Source organism: Anomaloglossus baeobatrachus, chromosome 6 (assembly GCF_048569485.1).
Source record: "Anomaloglossus baeobatrachus isolate aAnoBae1 chromosome 6, aAnoBae1.hap1, whole genome shotgun sequence".
NCBI lineage: Eukaryota > Metazoa > Chordata > Amphibia > Anura > Aromobatidae > Anomaloglossus > Anomaloglossus baeobatrachus.
In genome coordinates, this window is record NC_134358.1 from 334,982,502 (window position 1) to 334,995,735 (window position 13,234).

A 13,234-nucleotide genomic window follows, 5' to 3' on the forward strand; every position below is an offset into this window, starting at 1 on the left:
TCCTTGACTGTTTTCACCATTCTTCTTCTCTGCCTTTCTGATATTTTTCTTGGCCTGCCACTTCTGGGCTTAACAAGAACTGTACCTGTGTTCTTCCATTTCCTTACTATGTTCCTCACAGTGGAAACTGACAGTTTAAATCTCTGAGACAACTTTTTGTATTCTTCCCCTGAACAACTATGTTGAATAATCTTTGTTTTCAGATCATTTGAGAGTTGTTTTGAGGAGCCCATGATGCCACTCTTCATAGGAGATTCAAATAGGAGAACAACTTGCAAGTGGCCACCTTAAATACCTTTTCTCATGATTGGATACACCTGCCTATGAAGTTCAAAGCTCAATGAGGTTACAAAACCAATTTAGTGCTTTAGTAAGTCAGTAAAAAGTAGTTAGGAGTGTTCAAATCAAGAAATTGATAAGGGTGCCCATACTTTTGCACAGGTCAAATTTTATTTAAATGCGGATTGCACATTTTCTGTTAGTACAATAAACCTCATTTCAATCCAGAAATATTACTGAGTCCATCAGTTATTAGATATATGAAACTGAAATAGCTGTTGCAAAAACCCAAATTGTTATAAAGAAAAAAGGTTAACATTACCGTAATAGGGGTGCCCAAACGTTTTCATATGACTGTATATATAACTATCTATTTATATCTATCTATCTCTATCTATCTATCTATCCATTATCTATCTAACTATCTATCTATCTCTATCTATCTATATTTCTCTTTATCTCTCTCTTTTTTTTTTGTGTGGACCCCTTAAAAAAACAGTAAAAAAATATACAGAAGAGTAGATATACAGATGGTTTGATCGATATTGAGTCAGAGAGATAGAGGGATGAATGAATGAATTGAGGGAGGGGTAGATAGATAGATAGATTGATTGATATAGATGGATGGATAGATAGATAGGGGGATAGATAGATAGATAGGTAGAAAGAAAGATAGCTTGATAGATGGATGGATGGATAGATAGAAAGAAAGATAGATAGTTATATGTGAAAGACATATATAATGTCTCACCCCCCTGCATATTCTAAGCTGGCACACTTAATTGACTTTCATATTGCACTAAAGGGTGCGTAGTCTTGAATGTAGCCAAAAAAATTTTAAAAAACAAAAAAAAACCAAACAACGTGAGGTCCCCCCTATCTTTTGTAGCCAGCTAGGGTAAAGCTAGCGGCTGCAGCCTGCAAACCACAGCAGCTGGCAGCTTCACCTTGGCTGGTAATCCAAATCAGAGGGCACCCCGTGCTGTCATTTTACAGTACATAACTAATTAAAAAAAAAACAAAACGTGGGTACCCCCCCAAAATGGGTTATCAGCCAAGGTAAAGCAGACAGCTGTGGTCTGGTATTCTCAGACTAGGGATTTTCACTGTTTTTGAACACTCCCCAGCCTAAAAATAACAGGCTACAGCCGCCCCATTTGATGTGCCAATTCTGGTGCTTCGCCCCAACTCATCCTGAATTGTCCTGGTGCAGTGGCAATCAAGGTAATAAGGAGTTAATGGCAGCAGCCCATAGCTGCCACTAAGTCCTAGGTTAATCATGGCAGGCGTCTATGAGACACATTCCGTGATTAACCTGTAAGTGAAAGTAAATAAACACATACATCCAAAAAAATCCTTTATTTGGAATAAAAGACAAAAAAACACCGTGTTTCACCACTTTAATAAAAACCCCAAACACCCCTTCAGGTCCGGCGTAATCCACACTAGGTCCCGCAATGCTCTCATTTCTGCTACATGAAGCTGACAGGAGCGGCCGTAGAACACCGCCGCTCACTGTGAGCTCCACGCAGCAAGTGAAGGGAGTCACACTGTCAGCTGTGACGTCACTGAGGTAATGCCGGTGTGTGTGTGCGGTATGATGGGGACGGTAGTGCCTGCGCGTGTGCGGTGATGTAGGCGGTAATGTCGGGATGTGTGCGGTGATGATGAGGGTTGTAGTGCAGGGATGTGTGCGGTGATGATGAGGGCTGTAGTGCAGGGATGTGTGCGGTGATGATGAGGGCTGTAGTGCAGGGATGTGGGCGGTGATGATAAGGGTTGTAGTGTCGGAATGTGTGCGGTGATGATGATTATATATATATATATATATATATATATATACACACACCAACACACTAAATTGTGTACATATATCTTTTTATATTAGTATATACAAATATAACAGAACAGTCAAACAATGTATATATCCCTTTGTGGGGGTGTTAAAAGAAAAAAACGGATCCGTCAAAATGAAGCAAAAAACAGCACACAAACCCATGCAAACGCAAGTGAACGGTCTGTTTTTATGCTGGATCCGTTCACTTGCGGTGTCATGCGTTGTACTCTAAAAAAAACGGATCCAGCAACATGTGTTTTGCGTTTTTCTGCCGAACGACAGAAAAACGCTAATGTGAAACCAGCCTTAGTAGGGAGCTCAGCCTGTTGCCGAGTTTCTTGGGAAGACTAAGTTGGCAGTTTTGGGGATGTTCACCAATTTCAGCAGGCCCCTGGCTGCCAGGATAGCTCATTGGTTCCCCACGATCACATCTTGTGGGTCGATGGAAGTCAGTGACCATGTGCATTCGCAATGGAACTATTTAAATTCCGCTATCAGAGATTGACTTTATGTGGTTAAACTACAACGATCAGCACTTGTCTGCCTGGTATGAACCGGGTTCAGCTCTTGAGCCTGCGTCATACTTTGCTTAACAACCTATTACGAAAATGTACATCATACATTGCTAACTAGTTAAATGGGTATTTCCCAGCCTGCGCATTTATGGTAAATCTACCTAATATTCCGTATGAACTAAAGACCCAACCAATGGGACCTGTATGTACTTCGAGAAAAAATTCACATCACTCGAATATTGGTCAGATTCCCATATGAATGAATCGCAATTCCAACCACCTCTCCACTGGCAGCAGCATGAGTCATGCTTCGATTCCCAAGGAAGATGCCAATCCCATATATATATATATATATATATATATATTTGTGGCATATCTTTTGGATATGCCCTAAATGTACATGATACAAGAGGGAAATACCCCTTAACAGACTGGATTCCCCCTCATAGTGATAATAGTGCCCAGGGCACCCTTGTCATAAAAATGCTTAGGGCTCTCTTGTAGTCATATTAATACTTAGGGCACTTTAATACTGACAGTAGTGCTCAAAACAACCTCATAATAATATTTCTCGTTGTGACAATAGTTCTCATAGAACCCTCATAAGTGATAATAGTACTGTGGGCACATTTAAGTGATATTAGTGCCCAGGACACCGTCGTAGTGAGAATAGTGCATAGAGCAGACTCATAGCAATAATAGTCCTCAGTGATAGGTGTCAGGACACCTTCGTAGTGATGATAGTGCTCGGTGCACCCTCATAGTGATAATAGTGCTCGGGGCACCCTCATAGTGATAATAGTGCTCGGGGCACCCTCATAGTGATAATAGTGCTCGGGGCACCCTCATAGTGATAATAGTGCTCGGGGCAACCTCATAGTGATAATAGTGCTCGGGGCACCCTCATAGTGATAATAGTGCTCGGGGCACCCTCATAGTGATAATAGTGTTCGGGGCACCCTCATAGTGATAATAGTGCTTGGGGCACCCTCATAGTGATAATAGTGCTCGGGGCACCCTCATAGTGATAATAGTGCTCGGGGCACCCTCATAGTGATAATAGTGCTCGGGGCACCCTCATAGTGATAATAGTGCTCGGGGCACCCTCATAGTGATAATAGTGCTCGGGGCACCTTCATAGTGATAATAGTGCTCGGGGCACCCTCATAGTGATAATAGTGCTCGGGGCACCCTTATAGTGATAATTGTGCTGGGGCACCCTCATAGTGATAATAGTGCTCGGGGCACCCTCATAGTGATAATAGTGCTCGGGGCACCCTCATAGTGATAATAGTGCTCGGGGCACCCTCATAGTGATAATAGTGCTCGGCGCACCCTCATAGTGATAATAGTGCTGGGGCACCCTCATAGTGATAATAGTGCTCGGGGCACCCTCATAGTGATAATAGTGCTGGGGCACCCTCATAGTGATAATAGTGCTGGGGCACCCTCATAGTGATATTAGTGCTGGGGCACCCTCATAGTGATAATAGTGCTTGGGGCACCCTCATAGTGATAATAGTGCTGGGGCACCCTCATAGTGATATTAGTGCTGGGGCACCCTCATAGTGATAATAGTGCTCGGGGCACCCTCATAATAATAATAGTGCTGGGGCACCCTCATAGTAATAATAGTGCTGGGGCACCCTCATTGTAATAATAGTGCTGGGGCACCCTCATAGTGATAATAGTGCTGGGGCACCCTCATAGTGATAATAGTGCTTGGGGCACCCTCATAGTGATAATAGTGCTGGGGCACCCTCATAGTGATAATAGTGCTGGGGCACCCTCATAGTGATATTAGTGCTGGGGCACCCTCATAGTGATAATAGTGCTCGGGGCACCCTCATAATAATAATAGTGCTGGGGCACCCTCATAGTAATAATAGTGCTGGGGCACCCTCATAGTGATAATAGTGCTCGGGGCACCCTCATAGTGATAATAGTGCTCGGGGCACCCTCATAGTGATAATAGTGCTCGGGGCACCCTCATAGTGATAATAGTGCTCGGGGCACCCTCATAGTGATAATAGTGCTGGGGCACCCTCATAGTGATAATAGTGCTCGGGGCACCCTCATAGTGATAATAGTGCTCGGGGCACCCTCATAGTGATAATAGTGCTCGGCGCACCCTCATAGTGATAATAGTGCTCGGGGCACCCTCATAGTGATAATAGTGCTCGGGGCACCCTCATAGTGATAATAGTGCTGGGGCACCCTCATAGTGATAATAGTGCTCGGGGCACCCTCATAGTGATAATAGTGCTGGGGCACCCTCATAGTGATAATAGTGCTTGGGGCACCCTCATAGTGATAATAGTGCTGGGGCACCCTCATAGTGATATTAGTGCTGGGGCACCCTCATAGTGATAATAGTGCTGGGGCACCCTCATAGTAATAATAGTGCTGGGGCACCCTCATAGTAATAATAGTGCTGGGGCACCCTTATAGTAATAATAGTGCTCAGGGCACCCTCATTGTAATAATAGTGCTGGGGCACCCTCATAGTGATATTAGTGCTGGGGCACCCTCATAGTGATAATAGTGCTTGGGGCACCCTTATAGTAATAATAGTGCTCAGGGCACCCTCATTGTAATAATAGTGCTGGGGCACCCTCATAGCGATAATAGTGCTCGGGGCACCCTCATATAGTGATAATAGTGCTTGGGTCACCCTCATAGTAATAATAGTGCTGGTACACCCTCATAGTGATAATAGTGCTGGGGCACCCTCATAGTGATAATAGTGCTTGGGGCACCCTTATAGTAATAATAGTGCTCAGGGCACCCTCATTGTAATAATAGTGCTGGGGCACCCTCATAGTGATAATAGTGCTGGGGCACCCTTATAGTAATAATAGTGCTCAGGGCACCCTCATTGTAATAATAGTGCTGGGGCACCCTCATAGTGATAATAGTGCTGGGGCACCCTCATAGCGATAATAGTGCTCGGGGCACCCTCATATAGTGATAATAGTGCTGGTACACCCTCATAGTGATAATAGTGCTGGGGCACCCTCATAGTGATAATAGTGCTTGGGGCACCCTTATAGTAATAATAGTGCTCAGGGCACCCTCATTGTAATAATAGTGCTGGGGCACCCTCATAGTGATAATAGTGCTGGGGCACCCTCATAGCGATAATAGTGCTCGGGGCACCCTCATATAGTGATAATAGTGCTTGGGTCACCCTCATAGTAATAATAGTGCTCGGGGCACCCTCATAGTGATAATAGTGCTCGGGGCACCCTTATAGTGATAATAGTGCTCGGGGCACCCTCATATAGTGATAATAGTGCTTGGGTCACCCTCATAGTAATAATAGTGCTGGTACACCCTCATAGTGATAATAGTGGTTACCACTGCATGAGGGTGCACAAATCATTTGTAAGGCTATGAGCGCCTGTTGCCTTTTTTTGTGACCACAAAGATGCAGCGTTTTTGTGTGGTTTTGGCTGCTAAAAAAACGCACCCGCGGTAGAGAACATAAAAAAAGTATGCATTTTTGCGCGTTTTACCGCGTTTTTGTTGCTGCGTTTTTTCCAATGCATTACATGGGTGAAAAACGCTGGTAAAAACCCAGAAATAATTGACATGTTGCATCTTTGTGGTCACCACAAAAACGCACCTAAAACAAAACTGCACTGTGCGGACAGCAAAAATCAAAACTCAGACTTTGCTGGGGAAGGAAAGTCATTCAGTTTTAAGACCAAAAACGCAGCGAGAAACGCACCGTGTGCACATTGCCTAATAGTTTTTTCCATATTTCTAGCTGTGACCAGGAGGGGTTCGCCAGGTGATGGAGTGCTGAATACTGTAGTGTGTCGGCGAGGTTGTTATGAAATACACGAGGGGATGGGACGGGGGCTGTGGTAATAAGGTGCATGGCTAAAGTCTCACTGATGGTTCCTTTGGTAACCAGAGGACTTGATGGATTCTTTGAAGGAAGACAAACAATCGATTTAGCTCAGTGTTAAAATCAGCGCTCAAAGCAACAAGGGTAAATGCTTGATGTTATTTGCAGCATAGTTTAACCAGTTTTTGATCTGTTGAAGAAGTTTCAGACGGCATTATACATTGGAGTGATTATATGCTCAATCTGTTGGGATGTGTGTGAATATATCAGTAATAACAGTACATAGCTGATACAAGCTAACAACTGTAGGAACCTACAGTAGATTCACCAATTCCATCATTTCGTCTTAAAGCCTGCAGGTCGAAGGAGCGACCATCACAAAGCTCTACTAGATCTCTTCCTGAACCAGTTTCTTCAGATCTCCTCAAGCTTCCCGAAGTTCATTTTGAAGCCCCTCAGCCAAGTGTTTCCACCATTCAGCAAGAAAGATACCATCGAGGTAGCTGTTTTCATGGTACCTTATTAGAATCAGGTATTTCAGAGCTTTCTTGTTAATTTGATACGTGTGGTGTGTGTTAGGGAACGTGACAGGAACATCATTTATACAGAGGGCATTGGGATTTATTTTTATTTGCAACATATACATTTTACATTTGAGCTCCATATGTGAGTTATTGTAAAGTACTGTCTGAAGATTATTGTGTGGACTTTGTGGTAGGTCATTTGTCCATAACACACTTAGATATTTTAACATGATTTCTTTATTTTGTTGGCGATCCTGTCGTTTCACTAGGGATTGAAATCTATCAATGTTATTTCATGCTTTCAGTAATATTTGTTTACTTATTTAATGCTGGAGTATTGTCTACCTGAGAGAATGTGTAGACAGTTTATGGCCATGCTTTCAAAGTCTCCTCCAGCTGTTATGCAGTATGGAGATGGAGAAGAAATGGTGACTGCAGAGAATTGATACCATCACAAACTAGATGTACTTGGTTTAGCACCTTGGAGAGAGACTTGTCAAGCTTGCACACTCATACCAGTAGGCAGCATTGCCCTGATTTCTGTCGCTATCTATCTTTAGGTCACGGTGCAATGGTCATCAAAATCTGAAAGTTGGGCTGGTACATCTTCACGGTGGACAATAGTAGTTACACTAATAGTCATTAACTATATTGACTGTCGCACTTCCGTCCGTACATTTTCTTTACTTATGACAATGTGAAGAATAATCTTTTCTTCATTATTCTAGAAAGTTAGAGACTATAGTATAAGTTCCTGTGTGCTTCCTATTCTGCATACAGATATGTGGCAGATGGAACGTTTCTGTTTCTGGTCATCCAGTCTACAAATTGTATGGTTTTGTAAGCATGCAGCATGAGTTTGTTTGATAGAAGATCTTAGAACGCATAGGATTACTATTAGACCATTTTTTGAACAAACAAACAATATATTTTGTGCCAAAAGCAGTTGTCGGCGTGATACAACCATGTGCATGAATCTTTCTTGTTAGTTGGCAACAACCACGGTATATTAACCCCTTAAGGACCCCCATATTTTGCACCTTCAGGACCTGTCAATTTTTCTCATGTTTTCCTCGTCATATTACAAAAGTTGTTGTATTGTTATTTTTCTGGCCATATGAGCACTTGCTTTCTGCAGCATGGCTGGTATTTCTTAAATGTGTTATTTTGTGCTTCATATATTGCTATCATTTTATTCATTTTTTTGGGGAGTATGGGCAAAAAATATCATGCAAATGTAAAAAAAAAAATCAATCCTCTTGCACTTTTTGATGTTTGTTTGTTTTTAGGTTAATTTTGACTGTGTTCACTGCATGCTATAAATTACATTTTACACTTATTCTGGGATCAACAATCACAATTAAGGCGATTCCAAATGTATACTTTTTTAATTTTGTTACCTAAAAAAATGTTTTTATATCCCTATTTTTGGTGAGCCATTGCTTTTACATTTTTTAAAAGCAGCTAATGTAGCAAGCAGAGTAACAGATATGCGCCTATATATCATGAAATAATCCCTTAAAAAAAAAGGTGCCGCAAGAATCAAAAACTTTATTGATATATAAAATAGTGTTAAATAGAGCAATCAAGATTATAGAGTTCGGAAATATGGGGATAGGCGCTGAGCTCCAGGACGCAGCCGCTACTGAGGGAACATAGCTGTGCTGCTAGAGCTGACAACAGGTATTGGTGGGGTGATCCTAAGGATAGGTTGTCAATGCCATGAGCCCGCACCAATGTACTGCATACAACCAAGGTTAAAGACTATAATAAACGACAACTGAAATAAAAGAACAAGTCAGATATTAGCAATTTAACAAAGCAAAACGTATATCAATTAAGCTCAGTCTGGGGCTGAAAAGTAAGTGGACAATAGGGGGTATGGATGAAGCAAAGCGAGGTTAAACCCGTAATGCCTGAACCAATCTACTAAATATCTTCCTCATAATCTCAAGTGGCCATCAGAGTTACAAAAACAGGACTGTCTTCATTTATATAAGTATTAACATTATATGAAACCTATTTTTAAAACCATTGACTATTCCCGGTGTGACCAACTTATTTATCCCTGAAAAGGTCCTGATGGACACTCATTTTTTTTCATTTTCTTCATTTCAGCTGCCCTGCCCTTTTTTTCACTAATGTGACTGCCTGAAGCTTAGTTTTATGTGGGGAGAACTGTTTTACTTTTCAACACTTTTAGGTGTCGATATAAATTATTGCGTAACCTTTTTTTTTTATAATGAGGCTATAGAAAAAGCCATTTTTAGATGTTTTTACTTACTAAATATCCTGAAGGCTGTTATTGTGTGGATACCAAATGCATAACTTTTTTTTCTTTTTGTCTACATGCAATAAAATATGTTTTATTTCAAATAATTTATTTTTTAGTTTTTTTTAGGGTGGAGACTTTTTATATTACAGATTTCATTATTATATTTACAAATATATGTTAAATAATACTTCCCCAGGGGTTAACCTTTCAGTAGCGCTGGTTGGTCACACAGATAAGAATTCCGGCTGCTCTCATGAGTCTTTATCTTAAACTGACAATTTAGACTGGGAAAAGAGGACCCAAGACCCATATGACCCTAAACTTCAACCCGCTGGAGTTTAGAGTTAGAGGACCGAGGTCTGGGACATCTGAACAGTTCTCACCGCTCTCAGACCAAACAGTCTACAACTGTGTAGAGTAGCGGCCAACTGGGGACTATGCAGAAGCTAAAATCACCATTCAACTGGATTTACATTGAGGGTGCAAGAGTCTGAGGTTCCCTGTGCCACAGGAGGACTTACGGTCAATGACTTACTTTGGGGCTTGACCTGGTGTGATTGGGGATGCCTGGTTCTATGGGAGGTTTCCATTCTGACCGTAACTATCTGGGTAGGATATGGGGAGAAAGAACAGGAGACTTTCTCCTCCACATCAGAGACCCCTGCTTCCTCTAGATCAAGTAGTATTCATCGTTGCACGATTGAGAACCTGGGACCCCCTCGGGAGCACGAGCACAAGATGGCTGCCAACACTTCCCCTAACATCCTCTCTCCACTTGCTCAAAGAGAACAAACATGCAGAGAGGAGCAGGAAAATCAGCAACACGCTTTTGTTCCCCCACTAAACACCTCTCCTAAAGTATATTCTTCAGAAATAGTCCCAACAGAGATATCCATGCAAAATATAGCACTTATGAATGGGGAAATTTAGGATCTTCTCTCTAAAATGCGAGACATACCAACAAAATAGGACATGGAGGGTTACATGAATCGTCTTGAGAACCTGTATAGGACAAATACAAGGACTTATTATTACAATTTCGCAGGTCTCAGACAGGGCGATTTTCTTTTTTTTTCGTTTTAGTTTTTTCCTTCCCTTCTTCCAAGAGCCATAACTTTTTTATTTAGTCAATATAGCCATATAACGGCTTGTTTTTGCAGGACGATTTCTACATTTGCATGACACAATCCATTCTGCCCCGTATTGTACTGGAAAATGGGAAAAAAATTCCAAGTGCAGTGCAACAAAAGTCCAATTGCACAATTGTTTTTTGGGTTTTTTATCTACCTTGTTCACTTCACTATATGGTAAAACTGACTTGTTAGTTTGATTCCCCAGGTCAGTAAAAGTTCTTAGACACCAAAGAAGTATAGTTTTACTTTTATCTAATTGATGAAAAATAAATTCTGAAATTTGTAAGAAAAAAGAATAGTGTTTTTGTCACCATTTTCCAAGACTCGTAGCGTTCTATTTTTGAGGATCTGGGGCTGTGTGATGGCTTATTTTTTGCATCTTAAGCTAGTGTTTTTCATCATACTATTTTTGGGTAGATATAATGTTTTGATCGCCTCTTAGTGCATTTTAATGCAATGTTGCGGCGATCCGATTCTTGTGTTTTTTTTCTTTACCGATAATATTAATTGGTGTTGTATTTTGAAAGATCAGGCATTTCTGAATGTGGAAATACCAAATATGTTTTTTTATTGTTTTTTATTTTTATTAGGGAAAAAGGGAGATGATTTGAACTTTTAGTTTTTGATGTTTTTTTCCATTTTTTTTTTACAATTTATATTGATTTTATTAGTCTCCTTAGGGTACTTTGTGACTTCTACTGTTCAGAGCAATGCTTCAGCAGTTTTATTGTGATACATCTTCATCGGTCCTGCGACTGGCGTATCCTTGTCATTTTTTAAATCCCCTTAATGCTTCCCATTTCATAAATTCTCTTTGAATTTTCCCTAAATAGTGTTAGGGTGAACACTTTGAAATGTTCACTAGTTGCCTGCTCCTGACCTAATTGGTGTGGATCAAGTGCATGCAGGAAAGAATTGACACCAGACACACACAGTCGGATGTGAATCTCTCTTTGATCAGAGAATGGCATGGCTCCAAGAGACCTTTATTTTAACAAAGCAATGACTTATATAAACTAGGAAAAGGGGAACGGTCGGCCCTACAATTGGCTTGCTCGCATGTGTCCATTGGTTAGTGGGTTGGTCAGTGGGTAAATCCATGGGCTGATCCGTGGGGCAGTCAGTGGGTTGCTCCGTGAGGTCATCAGTGGGTTGTTCCCTGGGCCGGTTAGTGAGTTGGTCTGGGAGGTCATCAGTGGATTGTTCCCTGGGCCGGTCAGTGAGTTGGTCTGGGAGGTCATCAGTGGGTTGATCCATGAGGTTGGCCAGTGAGTCATTTCCTTATATGGTGATCTTCTTACATCTGGACACTCCTTACATACCAGTGCAGGGTGTGGAGAACAGGAAATGGCGGCCATCTTAAATGTTTGTTACACTATGATATATCTGAACTGACTTATGTAAGGAGAAACAATTTCATTGGACATTTTCCCACAATCCTCTATGTCTCAAGGTTAATTAAGCATTTTATCCAACAGCCCTCCTCAACCATAGTCCAGGGGGCATATTCATGTTATCAAATAGATAACTCCTGATGTGCTACAGTTTGCAAAATCTCTTGTACTATATGTTATATCGGTGGCTGCACTTGTGAAGGTTTTACCTACCGAAATCCATCTGCAAAATTTGCAGTGACCACATTTCAACATGCCAGTAGGTTTCATTGGAAGTGCTGTCACGGATCCTCAAGGGACAGTACTTGAGGATACAGAGGAACCGCTCCACGCAAAGGGTGTATTATAGTCAAGCAAGTGACCTGAAGAGGAGGTTTGAAAGCAGAGGCTATCCACCTCAGGTTCTTAACCATGCATCTCACCAGGACAGACTCAAACTTCTTAAATCTGAGACAAAATTGGATACTACAAACATCACCCGTATTATAGGAACTTTTGATACCCAAAATTATAGGGTGATGTTGGTCCTGAGAAAACATTGGGGCATCCTGAAAGCAGATCATGATCTGACAGACTTTTTAATAGACTATCCAGCGATAATGTACAGAAGATGCAAATCAATGGGGGATTGTCTAGTTCAAAGCTTCTATCTATCAAGCACCCAGACAGAGGGGGACTTGGCTAGATAGGAAACTATTGGCACATTCAAATGTGGTCACTACAGATTTTCCAGGTGCATCCCTCTGATAAAGTATGATGCCAAAACATGTACCTTGATGCTAGAAGATATTTGATATTCCAGGGATAAACCCTGAACACTAATGATCTTCTTATGCACTCTCAGGACTAGATAAGTGTTATAACTAGGGATGAGCGAACTCAAACTGTAAAGCTTGATGTCTGTATTGAACACCATGTGTCCGGTACTAAACACCCAACACAGCCTTATGCATGTACATCTTCTTCCTGTTCGGGTGTGTCACCTGAATAAAGCTTGTTGAAAGGTTTCAGAGCAGCCAATCATCAGCTTTTAGGCTGTGGGCCCTTCCAGAGCCATCGCAGCCATGCCAAGTATTGGCATGTCTGAGATTGGCCAGTGCACCCTGTGATGGCCTGTATAACGGCCGGATCACGGGCTGTGGTGCCATTTTGCCCTTACTAGAATAGGGAGAGTATGCTGTTGGAGTGAGGGACAGTGATAAGTGCAGTTAGGAAAAATACAAATACATTGTAGGGATAGGATGCTGTAGAAGTGAGGGACAGTGATAGGTGTATTTCATTGTAAATCAAATACAGCACTGCATCCCGCAGCTTTGTGTGTCAAAAACAGCATTGTATTGGCAGTGTAATCTATTTGCATAGCGGTACAAATTAGCGTACAGGCGGTGTAATCTATTAGCTCAATCTAGCTAAAAACAGAG

General features: G+C 41.6%; 1 protein-coding gene across 5 annotated transcripts in view; it reads left to right on the plus strand.

Moving 5' to 3' along the window:
* The window catches only part of NR4A3 (nuclear receptor subfamily 4 group A member 3), a 310,256-nt gene that overhangs the window by 4,060 nt on the left and 292,962 nt on the right, over nucleotides 1–13,234 (plus strand). For 3 of the 5 annotated variants that reach the window (XM_075314955.1, XM_075314958.1, XM_075314959.1), the window contains exon 2: nucleotides 6,840–7,019. The exons of 1 other annotated variant lie outside the window; for it this stretch is intronic. The gene's annotated coding sequence lies outside the window, so the exon portion shown is untranslated. The remainder of the gene's footprint in view (nucleotides 1–6,839; nucleotides 7,020–13,234) is intronic. One more of the 5 variants, XM_075314956.1, reaches the window with a different exon arrangement.